This window comes from Anabrus simplex, chromosome 6 (assembly GCF_040414725.1).
Source record: "Anabrus simplex isolate iqAnaSimp1 chromosome 6, ASM4041472v1, whole genome shotgun sequence".
Classification (NCBI taxonomy): domain Eukaryota; kingdom Metazoa; phylum Arthropoda; class Insecta; order Orthoptera; family Tettigoniidae; genus Anabrus; species Anabrus simplex.
In genome coordinates this window covers 108,975,155-108,992,088 of record NC_090270.1, presented here as the reverse complement: position 1 = coordinate 108,992,088, position 16,934 = coordinate 108,975,155, and the positions used below count along the sequence as shown (strand labels likewise).

The 16,934-nt window shown below is 42.1% G+C and overlaps 1 protein-coding gene across 1 annotated transcript in view; it reads right to left on the bottom strand.

The window, feature by feature from the left end:
• sn (fascin domain-containing protein singed) overlaps positions 1 to 16,934 on the bottom strand; it is a 524,541-nt gene that overhangs the window by 78,662 nt on the left and 428,945 nt on the right. The gene's annotated exons all lie outside the window — the stretch shown is intronic.

Here is a 16,934-nt window from a genome sequence, read left to right as displayed (position 1 = left end):
TCCACTTCCGGAGGTGCACATAGCCCTGAGGTTCACTCAGCCTACACCAAAAATGAGTACCAGGTTAATTCCTGGGGACAAAGGCGGCCGGGCGTAGAGCTAACAACTCTATCCCATCAAGTGCTGAGGTTGCGGATAGTGGGAGCCTTTACCTTCCACCCCTCCAAGGGCCTTCATGGCCTGTACGGAGATGCTTTGCTTTGCTAATGTTAATAATAGTATTATGACCGTCAAATGTTTAAATATTGGTAAAATATGAATGCGAAATGTACAGTCAATAGCCCAGGTTGGGTACAGAAAACAGTTGTGTCCTGCAAAACGTGAAGCAATGTAACTGAAACAATAACGTCACATCAAACAAGTATTCGTACACATCACAAAAGTATTCGTACATAGATCTGAAACATCGGTTTGGTTTTGTCCTGAATGGAAACGAAACCGAGGATGCACTCAAGATAGCAGTTGTGATACAGACACAGAGCGCAACAGCCTACTACAAACGGTACAATGGCCCGTAAATGTAAAAACACGTACGTTGAATTATGTCAGCTGATAGTTGATAATTTCAAGAAAGATAAACATACCAACAGATTAAATAAATCACGAGAAAATAAATTTCGACAATCCAGTCAATCATCAAGGAATTCAAGAAAGGAAACAGGATTCGAGATGAACCAAAATCAGGACGTTCTAGACTCCAAGAGGTGAACGATTTATTGTAAATAAAATGAAATAAAGTAAAATAAAAATAAAATAAAATAAAACAAAACCCAAAAACGAGTGCTCCAATGATTGTTTCCATCAGTGAAAACAATATTGGTAAAAGTGCAGAAACTGTAAGACGAGTGTTAAGGAGTAACAACTATAATGGGAGAGTAGCTATAAAAAGAGATTTGCATTTGTTGTGGAATATGCAATGAAATCAGAGGATTTTTGGAAGGAAGTTATATTTACTGACGAAAGTAAATTTAACATTTTTGGGTCAGATGGTAGGCAACTAGCATGGATAAAGGCAAATGAACTAAATATCAAAAATCTTAGTTCCAATATATAAAATACGGGGATGGTTCAGTACTAGTATGGGGTTGTATGTCTTCCAGCTGTGTTGGAAATCTAGTCTTCATTGAAGGCACGATGTACCAATACAAGTACGTAGACATACTGAAGAATAATTTAAAAGAGAGTGCTATAAAGATGGGCATAGAGAATAGTTTCAAATTCTACCAAGACCCGAAGCACAAGTCATAACTTGTACGTACTTGGTTGTTATATAATTGCCCTGAAGTACTGGAAATACTTCCCCAATCGAAGAATATCAATCCTATAGAAAATGTGTGGTCCCACTTTGGAAAACAACTTCCAAGACATGACATTCGAAATGCTACAGATCTTAAAGAAAAACTTCATGAAGAATGGCAGGCTATTTCACCATCAGTAACAAGCAAGTTGGTAAAATCAATGCCTGAACGGCTACAAAATGTAATACAACAGAAAGGTTATCCTAACAAGTACTAATTCGTAGAACATTCGTGTTATATGCATACTTTTGTGCTGCGTACGACCTGATGATGATGATGATGATGATGATGATGCTTGTTGTTTAAAGGGGCCAAACATAGAGGTCATCGGCCCCTAATGGTACGAAATGAAATAACAAAAACTTCAAATTCATCCACTGACCAAAATAAAATAAAAAATGCCATGAAGAATGAATGGATGGACATGGACCCAACAAAAAACAAACAACAAAACAGTGGATCAGTCTAAAAAAAGATCGTAAATAATAGTATTAGTTACCAAGGGACCACTTACAAAGCACAATGATGCTTGATGTCTAAAGGGGTGCAAAATCCACGTCAAAGGCTCCACAGAATGGTACATGTCGCGAGTAAAGTAGAACCATGGCATTTGTCATGTTGGGGTACTAATCAAAAGTAGCGAAGACTCACGGTGTTCCACAGAAGATGGTACTACTCACAAGGATTGCACTTCGTACAGGGAACGCAGACCTATGGTGTTTCTCACACAATGGCGCCACTCAGAGCCAACGCAAACCGATAACGTTCCCCACCTAGGTGTACTAATCACGGGCGCCGGCATTCCCGTGGTGTTCCTCACATAGTGGGTATCAATCACAGGCAACGCTGACCCACGGTGCCGCTCATTTAGCGGTACAACTCACAGGCCACGCCCAGACCCGCGGTGTTGGTCACATGGGTACGACGCACGGGTACTGGAAACCCCCAGGCCAGCCTCTTTACTGCTACTAATCACAAACCTATTTCGTACCAACTTAGTGGTACCACTCCGAAGTACAGGCAACCCATGGTGTTCCCCGCATGATGGTACGAATCAAGAGTAGTTTCATGGTTCTAATTCAATCATCCCTTGGTCGCCCTCTTACGACAGGCAGGAGATACCGCGGGTGTATTCTACATGTGCGTCCCGCACCAACAGGGAGTAGTGTGTTTGGTCCGCGAGAGGTATTTTATTTCCCTCAAGTCCGGCGGCAAGCCGGTTAGGACCCCCCTATCCGCCACCTGGGAGTATCACTTCTCCCCCTGCTACGCCTGCGTAACAGGTTCGTGGGCGTACGACTTTTACGATGCGTACGAATACGTCTGTGGCACTGTATTGTTATGATTTTGTGATATTCCTTATCAGTGTCCTATGTAAAGGTCAGAAATGATTAAAGTCCATATGTACAATCTGCATTCCTTTTCATTTTCGTAAAAAATATCACAATCCAAACATTAAATATCTTTCATTTATAAATACCTCTAGTGTACGAATACTTTTGTGAGTCACTAATTAATGTCTGAATCACAATTTTTAACCATACCCGTCCCAAGTTCAGCGAATTATTCTGCAACACTGATGTGTTAAAATACATTCACACTGGTTTCCTTATTTCTCGTTCGTTAAAGGCAACATACTCTGTATTCATAACAACTTACGGAGCTGAAACTTGGAAAATAAAGAAGGATGACAGTCCAATACAGGCAACCGAAATGAAGTTCTCGAGTATGATACAGAAGAGAGAAAATAAGGAATGAGAAAATCCGGGAAGAAATTGGAGAGGAAAAATGATAGAATAGAGAAGAGTCGAGTAAGATGCTTTGGCACATAAAGGAATGAGTGATGAAAGAATGCTACAAAAGGTGATGGAAATGCAAATTAAAGGAAGGAGAGGCCGCGGATGACCACGATTAAGATGGAAGGACACAATCAAACGCAGTATTAAAGAAAGAAACCTGGACTGGGGCATAGTGATGGAGGAGGAGTGGTGGAAAGACCGAAGGAAGCGGAGAGGAACCATATTTGCCCCTATGCGGCTACAGATGGATAATGGGAAATGATGATGATGATGATGATGATGATGATGATGATGATTACTGCGCGGAAACTGACCACCGGGTGCAACTTCTGTATATCCAAATTTAACCACCGAGATCAGCTCATGCATTACGATCAGGCATAATATCTTGAACGCAACTGATGAGCTATCGTATAAGTTATACAACAGCCTGAAGAGAGACTACTGGGTGGGGAAAAATGCTGCTATGCTTGAGCCAGTGCAGCGAGGTCGGGTACGGACAGGGCAAGGTGAGGGTCAAACAAGGCAACTCTCTTGAACAGTTACCTAAGTTTCTCGTTCTCTACTGGTTTACGTCATTCAGAATGCGCCAAGCAATTAGACAGTATCCCAGCTGACACCGGTCCTCCATTAAACAAGTGCCAAGTCACCAGCATAGCCTGGAGCAATGACCTGCAGCCGCTAGCGCACGTCCCATTAAGACGAACACCTGGGAATTAGCGACGTGTGCTCCGAACTTCCTCAATTAATAAAATAACAAACCTTCAGCGAACGAAAAATAAGGAAATCAATGTAATGGCGTTTTAAACACATAGTATTATTGTTTGGGTCATCAGTCCATAGACTGGTTTGATACAGCTCTCCGTGTCACCATATCCTGCGCTAACCCTTTCATTTCTACGTAACTAATGCAGTACATCCTGCATCTACTGTAATCGGTTTGTCATATTCATACCTTGGTCTACCTCTGCTGTTTTTCGCACCTACATTTCCCTCGCTGAGGAAGACCTGGGTGTCTTAAGATGTGTTCTATCATTCTATCTCTTGTCCGACTCGTTGGCTGAATGGTCAGCGTACTGACCTTCGGTTCAGAGGGTCCCGGGTTCGATTCCCGGCTGGGTCGGGGACTTTAACCTTCATTGGTTAATTCGAATGGCCTGGGAGCTGGGTGCTTGTGCTGTCTTCATCATTATCATTTCATCCTCATCACGACGCGCAGGTCGCCTACGGACATCAAATAAAAAGACCTGCACCTGGCGAGCCGAACCCGTTCTGGGATATCCCACCACTAAAAGCCATGCGACATTTCATTTCATTCTCTCTCTTCTTCTGGTCAAATTTCGGTAAGTAATTCTCCTCTCACCAGTTCGATTCAGTATCTCTTCCTTTGTGATTCGATCAACCCATCTCACCTTCAGCATTGTCCGCCTCCGTAGCGTAACGGTTAGTGTTATTAGCTGCCGTCCTCGGGGGCCCGGGTTCGACTCCCGGTACTACCAGAAATTTAAGAATGGGGGTGTGCCTGAAAAGAGCTGCACCACCTCTGGATGAGGACACGAGTTTACTTACTTACCTTCAGCCTTTTTCTCTAACACCACATTTCAAAAGCTTCTATTCTCTTTCTTCCTGAGCTAGTTATTGTCCATGTTTCACTTCCATACAATGCCACGCTCCAGACGAAAGTCTTCAAAAACATCTTTCTAATTCCTTTATCAATGTTCGAAATGAGCAAATATCTTTTCTTATGAAAGGTCTTCCAAGCTTGTGCATTTTATGTCCCTCTTACTTTTGCCATCATTAGTTATACTACTTGTCGGCAGGTTTCCCATTTTCACATCAGGCAAATGCTGAGGCTGTACCTTAATGAAGGCCACGACCGCTTCCTTCCCACTCCCAGCCCTTCCCTGTCCCATCATCGCCATAAGACATGTGTCGGTGCGAAGTAAAGCAACTTGTTATTCTACTACCCAAGTAAAAATATTTTTACAATTTGTTTTACGTCGCACCGACACATATAGGTCTTACGGCGACGATGGGACGGGAACGGGCTAGGAGCGGGAAGGAAGCGGCCGTGGCCTTAAAGGTACAGCCCCAGCATTTGCCTGGTGTGAAAATGGGAAACCACGCAAAACTATCTTCAGGGCTGCCGACAGTGGGGTTCAAACCCACTATCTCCTGAATACTGGATACTGGCCGAACTTAAGCGACTGCAGCTATCGAGGGTAATAGCTCACAATAGAAATTGTATGGTTTTCGTCTTATCCTTTCACAGAACAGTAAAATGTTCGCATGATTACTGCGGAAATATGAGACACTTTATGAAAATAACATACCCCACAGGTGAGTAAACGGGAACTATTTCGAATGAACAAGTGTCAAGGTACCACCTCCCAAACAGTAAATAAATCGTCGAACAAGCAGTCGGACAGTTGGGAGCGTGTTCATTCGACAGAACAGCTGGCCATATTCCAAGGCAAGGAGCACAGCACCACCTAATTCAGGGACTTAGCTTCATTACTGGGCCGTTATTTTGTTAACGAATCCCAAATATACGTTAACGAAGACGGACGTGCAATGACTGGGAGGGTGGAGGCACGAGCGATTAAATTTCCTCCCGCGATCAACTTTTAATCCCGATTCCCTCCAGAACAAACATTGTACTGTAAATATCCCAATATTCTCTCCTTACCACAGAGGAGTAGGAAGATTCCCTCTATACTATACCGTCGACTAGAAATACAAATCGATGTTTGAGATAAAAATCTATTTGGCGCACGCATGCACAGAAATGGTGTTCCGACAGACAGACAGACAGACAGACAGACAGACAATAAACATTGCCTCACTCCAGTACTGAAAAGGAAGGGAGAGAGTGAAGGGGGAGTGCTGAGGGCACAGTGTGTGTATTGCTATATATCCACCACTGCGCCCATTCCACTGACAACAGTCTTGTAGCGGGCTGTCTACCTGCAGCAGTGCGTTAAGCGAAGAGGTTAGGTGGGGGTGGGGGGACGCCATGCTTTGTTAATATCGGGACATCATTTCTGTGCATGCGTGTACTACAGTATTTTGGCTTTTGTTTTGTGCTGGTGGCACTGAATGAGTTAAATGGGGTGTGGCATGTTTATTCGTTATAACATATTGCACTGTGTAATGTGGAGACCATAGGGTGGGGAAAAGAAATGAGTGAAGAAGAAGAAAAGAACGGATTGTGTTGGGAAACTACTGTACACGTTTTTGCTTTCAGAAAACAATAAAGGATGGTGATCATATAATTTTCCCAACAGCATTGTTCTGGAAATACACATACCTTAAGTTCTTTCTTTCTTTCTTTCTTTCTTTCTTTCTTTCTTTCTTTCTTTCTTTCTTTCTTTCTTTCTTAATCCGTTTACCGTCCAGGGTTGGTTTTCCCTAGGACTCAGCGAGGGATCCCATCCTTACCGCCCCATGGACAGTGTCATGTAGCGTGAGAATTCTGGTCGGGGGCATACGAATGGGGAGGAAGACCAGTACCTCGCCCAGGCGGACTCACTTGCTATGCTGAACAGGGACCTTGTGGGAGGATGGGAACGTCGGAAGGGATAGTCAAGGAAGCGGCTGTGGCCTTAGGTACCATCCCGACATTTGCTTTGAAGGAGAAGTGGAAAACTGGAAAACCACTTTGAGGACGGCCGAGGTGGAAATCGAACCCCCCCCCCCCTACTCAGTTGACCTCCCGAGGCTGAGTGGACCCTGTTCCAGCCCTCGAACCACTTTTCAAATTTCGTCGCAGAGCCGGGAATCGAACCCGGGCCTCTGGGGGTGGAACATCCCTTCGGCATGTACTGTCTGTACTCAACACGACCTAATAAGTTGAAGGCGTGGCCTATTTTAAGTGAAAATTAAAGGATTGTGTTAGATAGTGCTGTTTCTCTATACCCTTGACAGTCCAACGTCTGTGTAAAAGTTTAACGGAAAATTGTGTGTGGTTAAGGAATATTTGCTATGGATGGCATAAGACTACACTAAACGATAAATAACGTAAACTTTAAGAAAAAGAAGAAGGGGTGGGGCTGTTTGTATGCTTTCTCGGGATAGAATTATTACAGCTTGTCCAATAAGAGAAGGGTTCTGACTTCGAGCACTGCGATCGCTCGGTCAGCTGTTATTTATCCGCGCATTTCCAACGTGGTTCAGTTGCTTAGAAGTACCTAGGCTAATACGGTATCTGTGATTATTTATAGCCGTCATTCCGTGCATAGGCCTACATGTATTATAGCTTGTCATTTAAATACATGTATGTATTACAGGAGTGTATTACTTCGTTATAATGGCTGTATTGAGTGCCTGTTTTCTTTATGCGTTATGACAGATGGATTTTTCAGCTAATATTACGTGCCCTCCTCTATTTCTATTTTATGGCAATATCATTACAGTACGGGTGATAATATTTAAGAATGCATGCTGTCGGTTGATCGAATATGTACATTTCGTAGCTTACGGAAGCGAAAAAAAAAAAAAAAAAAGAATTGCATTACGAAAACCGACGCAGATACACCATTCGGAGATTTAACAACAAATCAACTGATGGATATCTCGCAACGCAGTTCGCCATTGTTTTCGCAGTAGTTCTCGTCACGGCCGCATCTGTCAGAACCCTTCTCTTATTGGACAAACTTTAGAACCTGACTTTTGTGAGGGACTCTGCTTTTTACTTTACCTGAGTGCTCATCCCGAGGTGGTGGAGCTCTTTTCAGGTACACCCCCATTGGAGGTGATCTGCATGTACCATTTCAATCACATACCAGCCCTCCTGTACTTTTAATTTCTGGAAGTACCGGGAATAGAGCCAGGACCCCCGAGGACGGCAGCTAATAACACTAAACTTTACGCTACGGAGACTGAAAATAATAATAATAATAATAATAATAATAATAATAATAATAATAATAATATGCGAACATTCAGGGATGTGACGCACTGAATTATGAATGGAGAACGCTTCGCGATATCTCCGACTGCACTAACAGCCGATTCACAACGTTAATATTTTCTTCCTATTCTGTCCATAGTACGCCGTGTTTTTCTACATTCAATGACAAAAGGGACTGTAATAGATTCTCAAGTTTTCTTTGGCAGCAGTTCGTATTCAGAAGTTAATACCACACTGCATTTATCATTTTATACAGTCTTGTAAAAAACATACACATGTAGGCTGTACAAGGTGCTGTTGTTACAGCTATGCATTTGAAACGTCTCTTGCGTGTTGTAATTGGAAGTGATAAATCAAATTGAAATGTTTACATAGTTTTATTTAGTCATGTATACTTTGCAGATGTTTTGTGCAATTATGAATATTTTATTGAACAATGGTGAATGATGTGAGAAGTAAGAAGAGTATGACTTACACTATCCTCCCATTAGTTGTTTGTTTTTCCTTGCTGATTGTGGGATTTGAAGCCACCATCTTCGGAATGCAGACTGAAAGCTAAACTCGCCAACTCGCTCGCTGAACGAAGACTTATCTCTGATAATCTCTTTTTTTATTGTCCTTGTACTCGAGGACTAGAAATTCTCAGCCGATCACTTTTTGTATCACGATGTAGTTCGTCACTGTGCATAAAGCAACTTGTGACGTTACAACTACGCAAATTCACTGGCAAAGCGAGTATTGAATTATGGCAGCAGGGTTAGTGTTAAGTTGTCTCTCAAGAGGCTAGCATCGCTACGCCACCTAGTAACCGACAGAAGAATCGAATAAAATGGCGTAGACACGTTTTACATTCAAACAAGTTACAATTCTGAAGGGGTATTTTCAAGCGGAGAACATGTAAGAAGAAAGTGAAAATGGAGAATGTTCAATACTGTCTTACGAAGCTCTGTTTAAATGAAACCCAAAATTGTGTTTTCACTGGGCTCCAGAAAATTCATGTGGAGAAAAAGTAAATTTACGGGGGGGGGGGGGGGGGGGAGGACTGCACCCATGTGCTCTGTGCGGATGAGCATTTTTCATTCCAGCACGACGCATCATCATCAACCACACTACCATCGTGATGTGAGAGTATTTTGATGACATCCTACCAGGACGTTGGATAGGACGAAGAGGTGCTGCTGAATCCCCTCCACTTGAGCCAAACTTAACAGCCCTCGAATTGAAGGATGTGGTGTACCATCAATAATCAGATACACTGCCTGCACCATGGGAAGAAATTGAGGTGGCGTGTGGATATCCGCGGATTTAGTGTCTTGGCGGATAAAAAAGTATGGCACTGCGGATAATTTTGCTGATAATCTTTATATAATGAATTTTATTGAATTTCACTCAGGTATACTCTTATTGTTGCTTGTGGTTCGGCGACCCTTGACATTGGTATGGGGAATGGCGATATATAAAGAGCCTTGAGTCCATAAAGCCGTAAATCTGACCTAAGCCTAACTGTCTCCTGCCCGCAATAAGTGGAAGGAAGGAAGGAACAAAGGTAATACAGTTAAATATTTACAAAATCCGCGGATAACCATTCGAGGATGCGGGTGAGGATGAAGGAAGTGTGGATGCGGATAATATTTTGTATATCCGCGCAGGGCTCTCTACCTGTGAACACCGTTGCTCGTGCAGTGTTTCACCCCAATCAAAAATGTCTGGATGCTAACGGTGGACATTTTGAGAGCACCTGAAGTGATTTCAGTAGTGAAACATACCTCGAGTATATACACAAAACCTAGTAATATACAGTTATATAAGGAAGAAATATTTTATTACGGTATATTCTACAAGATTTTACGCTAATCCCCCCGTACTAGAGTCCTCTCAGTTTGTATCTTTTTTCCTCGACTTGTTAATATCATTTAAAACATGAATCCCATAGCCACCTTCCTCCAAATCCACATCGACTATAATGGCGTTACGAAAACAAGGGTCATTTCAAACGCTTAGAGCTCCCTTCGTTCACATCGTATCCCAACTGGACAAACTGCGTTCTTCACAGTAATAAGAGTTGCCAATTTTATAATACAAATAAATTTCGTCCGAATTAATATTTATAGATGTAACATTATTACAAATGTAGATTTCGAAACTAAGCGTTGACTCACTGTATTTTAAAAAGTTGAAAACAAAGAAACAAGTGAGGGCTTAAATTGACGACTTCAGAACATTCTTTCATAACCAAGAAATATGTTATTTTTAAGTTAAAAATTAAAAAATGGAGAAAGTCATCAAAACTGTATGTTGCATCGAAAACATGGCCCCAAAAGATACGGAAATCAATGCCAGCAAAAGCAGCAACACATAGAGGACTATTTGGGAATTACCAAAGAAAAATAGCCAAGTCCGACACGGAGCGCATGCGCGAAGGCCGCTGTGCTCGGCACGCTATCAGAGGAATTAGGACCAAAGAGTATTTGAAGTCTATGAATTATAGAGGCAGCATATACAGGATGGTTAAAAACGACGTGAATCAGGTATCAGCGAGTTGGTCATACTGATAAATAATTTGAAAAAAAAAAAAGCGATTCAATATCTCGCGCCGTTATTTTATCAGCTTATGAGGTTAACTAATCAGATCGCTTCGCGAGCGAATTGAAATACGTTTCATGGGCTGTGTTGCTAAATATGTACGTGACTCAAGACCGGCTTGAGAGCACCAGTCGAAGAAATAAAACTTTGCCCGAGGAGGGATTGGAACACAGACCTCCAAGCTGACAGGATCGCGCCACAGCCACACGGGTTGAAACCAACGGGGTGTGTGTGTGTGTTTCATGCTGATATCTCAGCATAGCCCTCAAGCCGGTCTTTAGTCACGCGCAGATTTAGCAATATCACCTCGCAAAGCCCATTTGAATTCGCCCGCGAAGCTATCTGATTAGCTAACTTCAGAAGTTGATAAAATAACAACAGCCGGAGATATCGAATTAGTTTTCTTTCATATTATTTATTAGTAAGACCAATCCTCTAACGCACATATACCCAGGTAACGTTGTTTCCAACCACTCTGTACCAACAACAATGCCTTGAATAAGTGGGAAAAAAGCTTTCTTATGGTACACTATAGCTGAAATTCTCATTACCAATCCAATTGACTTAAAGTCAACAGAGCAATAATCATCTTTATAGCTTTTTAAATTTTTTAACATTTTATTTCTTTAGGAAGATGATTTACACTAAAGTGCACAAAAAATTGTCTGCCGCAGATGACTATTTCAAAATCCTCTTGCTTGAAATAGAATAAACGTACACAAGAACCTCGTTTATCCGTCCCTCATTAATCCGTATCTCCGGTTTATCCGGATCGAAAATAATAAACATTTATTTTTACTTGTATAACATTTCTTTTACGGCGTCTACTCTTCTTGAATGTCTTTTCCACCAAGGATAGTTACGGACAGGAATTCGGCCACTGTCTTTCAAAGGTACCGTCCCGGCTTTCCCCTGGAATTGAGAATGGGAAACCGTGGAAAACCATTCCCATGACGGCTGAAGTGGGATTCGAACCCACGCTCTTCTGAATGCAACGCACTATTAATTAACTGATGGTAAATTCGAAAATGAAGCCGGCGCTTCATCAGAAGAAACAATGACTCATGTAGAGGCAACAATGCAGCTGGACAAACTGATGGCCTATTTAGAATCCTTAACTGAAACCACACCGGCAGAACTATTGTTAGTGAAACGTCTTCATGATCGTGCTGCGCGCAAACGCTGTACAAATGTAAGACAGAAAAAAAAAAACCTCTCAGATTATTTTAGTGCATAAAACAGAGTCGTAAATCTACGAAAAGTGTTCTTATATTTTTTGTACAATTGGAAAAAGGTATTACTGTACAACTGATGTTAATAGATTATATAACATGTACTGTACTTATTTTTCAGCTTTTCCGGATTATCCGGATTTTCGATAATTCTGATCAGTCCCGGTCCCACTTAACCCGGATAAACGAGATTCTTATGCACGTTCTTCGACCACCGGCTATCCTGTTTACAAATATCCTCGCGTTTCGAGAATGTATAAAATTAAATATTTCTTCGTCGGCCAATTTTTGTGCGGTAGAGTGTACATCTTGCATGGTATTCTACGAAAAGAGCAATGGAGGTAATGTTCCGTACGAATTCATGTACGCCCAACTACAACAGGCACATAGGGTAGGCTTACCTGAACAAGCAAAGTGAACTTACTCCTCATTCTTAAAACAGTGATTACTGGAACTTGTAAAGCCATAAGGAAGTAGCTGATTCAAACGTTTGAGGGGGACACTCTTTGGGTAATGGAAGACCAGGCCACAGAACGATAACACAGGTAGGAATGTGTCGGCTGATTCGAGTATATCCCCCTCGCGCCCGTCTCTAGGGCCGGTACATCCCGTTACATTACGTCGGCACTAACAAACTGGTTGGTCAACGTACCCAGATTTCTATGTAATGAACTCAAGGCCGCCAGCCCAGGTAGGAACAGCGTACAACACTGTACATCCGGGCCCACACTACTTCAAGGATCGATTCTAGCGGGGCCCACACTACAAGGATCGATTCTCGCGGGACAGATCCTGACTGAGCGTAGTAAGAATATTACAGAGACATTTTATGGGCCCAGTTTCGAATGCATGTTAAAAAAAAATCTGTTTTCATTTAACTATTAATTGTAAAGATTACATACCTACATTAACTGAAGGCTACCTTGGTCAGCTTTTAAGCTAAAATCTAGCCTTTTGATTCCTTTTTAGCTTCATACTCTTAAATTGTAATAATATTAATGTTATTGTTTTTACGGCGCACCAACTAATTTTTACGGTTTTCGGAAATGCCGAAGTGCCGGAATTTTGTCCCGCAGGAGTTCTTTTACGTGTCAGTAAATCTACCAACACGCTGCTGACGTATTTGAGCACCCTCAAATACCACCGGATTGAGCCAGGATCGAATCTGCCAAGCTGGGGCCAGAAGGTCAGCGCCTTAACCGTCTGAGCCACTCATCCCGGCCTTTTAAATTGTAATCTGGACTTCATAATGGCGTGTGGCCTCCGAAGAGGCCTGTTGCAGGTCTTTCAAGCTGACGCCGTACAGGCGACTTGCACGTCTGTGAGGATACGGCGCAACCTATGATGAATTCTAGTGATAAAAACGGCACACACACTCGCCCCCGAGCCACAGAATTAACCAATGAAGGTTATAACCCCCGACCTGGCCGGGAATCGAACACGGGACCCTCTGGACCAAAAGCCAGCACACTAACCATTCAGCCATGAAGCCGAACAATCTAAAGGTAAAAGAACAAGTTATTCTTAGGAGCCCATATCCCCTTAACAGTTTAACAATAAATGTGGCGTCCGGCTCGTTGGCTAAATAGTCAGCGCTGACCTTCGGTTCAGAGAGCCCCAGGTTTGATTTCCGGTCGGGTCGACGGTTTTAATAGCGTATGATTAATTCCTCTGGCTCGGGGCGAAAGAGTTTGCGTTCATCTTAATACACTCCTCTTTATCTACATGCAAACCGCTACACCACAGAAACACGCAATAGTGAATCAAACCCCATATAGCGTCGGCGTAAGGAAGGGCATCTGGTCATTAAAACTAGGCCAAACTCACATCAAGTGCCCAGCAATAAAGTATTGCAAAGGTCAAGAAGAAAAAGAAGCAGAAATCTGGCAACAAAATTTGAGTAGTTCTACGAGTTATGCAAGAATGAAATTTCTAGCACGTTCTGGTCCAGTGAAAGCAATAGCAAGCTACCTCATTCCTCATCTTGCTTTGTAGGCCTCATTATGGCACCGCCATAGGTTTTTTCAGGTTTTCCCTATAACAGCAATAGCGAAAAGATTCTTAGGCACGCGTAAGTTAGAATGCAAACGTATTTATCCAAGGCGCAAGTGTCTTCTACCCGCAAGACGGTTCTGCAGTGAGATTTGCATAAATATCAGCGATCTGAACTATCAGAACCCCTAAAATTTATGCAACTCACAGACATAACTGTAGAGCGGGTACATGATACTTGCGCCTTGTTCAAACACGTTTGAATTCTAACCTATTCGTGACTAAATACTACTTTCCCTAAGCATAACCTTTGGCGATTCTCTTTGAGGATACAACTAACCTACGGACTGAAGAGTTTAACAGACATTAACGAGGTACCGAATACTCGACTCAGAATATTCATGATGATAAGCTAAGCTATGTAGCGGAAGTTTTTTTTTTCCTTTTTTAAAATATTGGCTTTCGGTCCTAACGACCATTTAGCCAGCTACAATTTTGTATGTTTCTGATTTTAAGTACTCATTATTAAGTGATTTGATGAACTGAACTTATACATTAAAGACGAACACAAACACCCAGCCTCAGAGCCGGAGAAATTAACCAGGCGAAGTTGAAAATCCCCGATCTGGCTAGGAATCGAACCCGGGACCCCAGTGACCAAAGGCTAACACGCTAACCATTTAGCCATGGATCCGGGCGTGGAGGTCATGTATAAGAGGTACTCCGATCTTCAAAGTGCCTAAAGCAAAGGAAATAAATTTATTCTTCCCTACCGCATTCTGTCAAAACGTCCTCATTAAATCATTACGGTGTAAAAATAATATTGCCATTGTAACATTTCGGACATTTACAAACTATTCTTCACGATTACAGACATTAGAGGGTTTAACTCTCCTTATAATTCGAAGTCATCTTAATTGCGATCTTTCCTTCCAGCAAGCTAGTGCAATTTGTAAAAGGTCCATACAGTTTGGGCATAACTTACAAATAATTTTTGAAAATTAAAACTGTTTTGAGTAAATTAAGGTTTTGTCCCCATCTGAAGTCCTAACACGTAAATTTCCCGCCTAACAAGTAACGCATTATCAAAATAGCAGTACCTCTTCAACTATATTGCGATGTAGCCTAAATTATAAATGGAAACTCAGACTGTGTGAACAGATGCAAAATATCCGAAACACAACAGTCCTGTAATTAAGTCGCTATAAAGTCCTTTTAGTTTTATGGGACAACTAGCTGTCACCCGCGGCATCGCTCGCGTGGATTTCTTAATCTGATAAAAGTAATCGTTCCACTGTGCTGCACTAAGACATTTGAAAATTCCTGAAGTGTAAAAACTACTGAATAATTGAGTTTCATTAGCCCAAGAACCTCTTCGTAACGGTATTGCCTTTTAGAGCTAAGATGAGCAGGCTACTGGCAGAGCTAACTCTGGAACATGCGACATAGAATTGTACATGTCGAAAACAAAAAGAAAATACTTGTTTCTTTATTTTTTAAAGGGGATTCTAAATACCTGTTTCCACGCCTGTAACGTCTTCAGTTTTTGAGATATAAGTATCCTCATAAAAATAATTCAACTCCCTTTTCACTTCTTTTCCTCCCCCGTTAAGTAGCTTATCCGAAAAAAAAGAAGAAAAAAACATGTTCCTTTATTTTTAAAGGAAATTCCAAATAACAGTTTAAAGACATGAAAATTGGTAAGTTTTTGAGATAGAGATATACTAATTTTTAAAATTTGCTCCCCTTTTCATCCCCCTTAGCGACGGAATATCCAAAATTCCTTACTTAATGAGCACCGACACTGCAATATAAATGTATTTCAAAAATTTCATTTCTTTATGCCCAGTAGTTTTCGCTCGGCGATGATGAATCAGTCATTTTATATACATATATATATATCGAGACAACAGCCACGGGACCTCCATTTTTAAGCGAATCCGAACTACGTGGACGTGACTACATTTCAAATTGTCATTATTCGCAAAGATTTCGTTTCATCCTGTATAATCCATTGTGAAATACTTTAGCCCAAAGATACGAGAAATAACAGGCGCTATAAATAACCACACGCGGTTTCTCCATTGCACTAACCAAGGTGCTTTTAAAATCTACAAGTAATATATACCGTAATTCCCTAGGCAAGTGCTTTTTATACATTCTGTATGCCTACGTGAAAATTGCACCTCCACCAACGCTGAAGTTACACCGTAATTACCATAATCGCAATGTAGATGTAACTACACGGGTAACATTATCTTCCTTCGAAATTATTTGCTTACGTACGACGAAAATAGCCGAGAGCGTTAACTTCGTCAAAGCCGCCAAGCTGGACTAAGTTCAAGGGGCCATGATCAACTTGTTGGGGCAAAGATCAACAATGATCTACAAAGCATAGAGTAGACTTGCCAGAAACCGAGGTCGGCAGATACAGAGTGGGTCTCGGCGCACGAGTGGCCACGGCTGGTCCGTGGTCCGACAGCTCTGCACTCCAACCGAGCAGAGGAGGGGTGGCCTTGACTGTACAGTGGCTCTACGCTTCTGTATTCGGCAGACGGAGAGGGGCTGGTCCTCACAGTCTGCTGTCCTGAGAATGGTTTTCGGTCGTTTTCCATTCTCCGGCACCAAAGCGAATGCCGGTACAGTTCCTAGTACAGGCCACGGTCGCCAACCCTCTCACATTCTCCCCACATCATCATCTCCTATACAAATCTCCTGGCCCGAGAGACGAAGTCACCGTCAAGCACGTCCGTCTCCCCCTTCAGGGGAGGAATGAAAACATTTAATAATAATAGTAGCAGTAGTAGTAGTAGTAGTAGTAGTATCAAAACCGGAATTCAAGGAATAGAAGGATGCACATATCTTCGTTGATAAACTTACACCGAGCTCGATAGCTGCAGTCGCCTAAGCGCGGCCAGAATTCAGTATTCGGGAGATAGTGGGTTCGAACCCCACTGTCGACAGCTCTGAAGATGGTCTTCCTGTTTTACCTTAATTAAGGCCATGGCTGCTTTTTTCCCCACTGCTAGCCCTTTCCTGTCCCATCGTCGCCATAAATGTGTCGGTGCAACATATCAAACCGTAAACAAAATAATATTTCCGTTACGTCCCACCGACT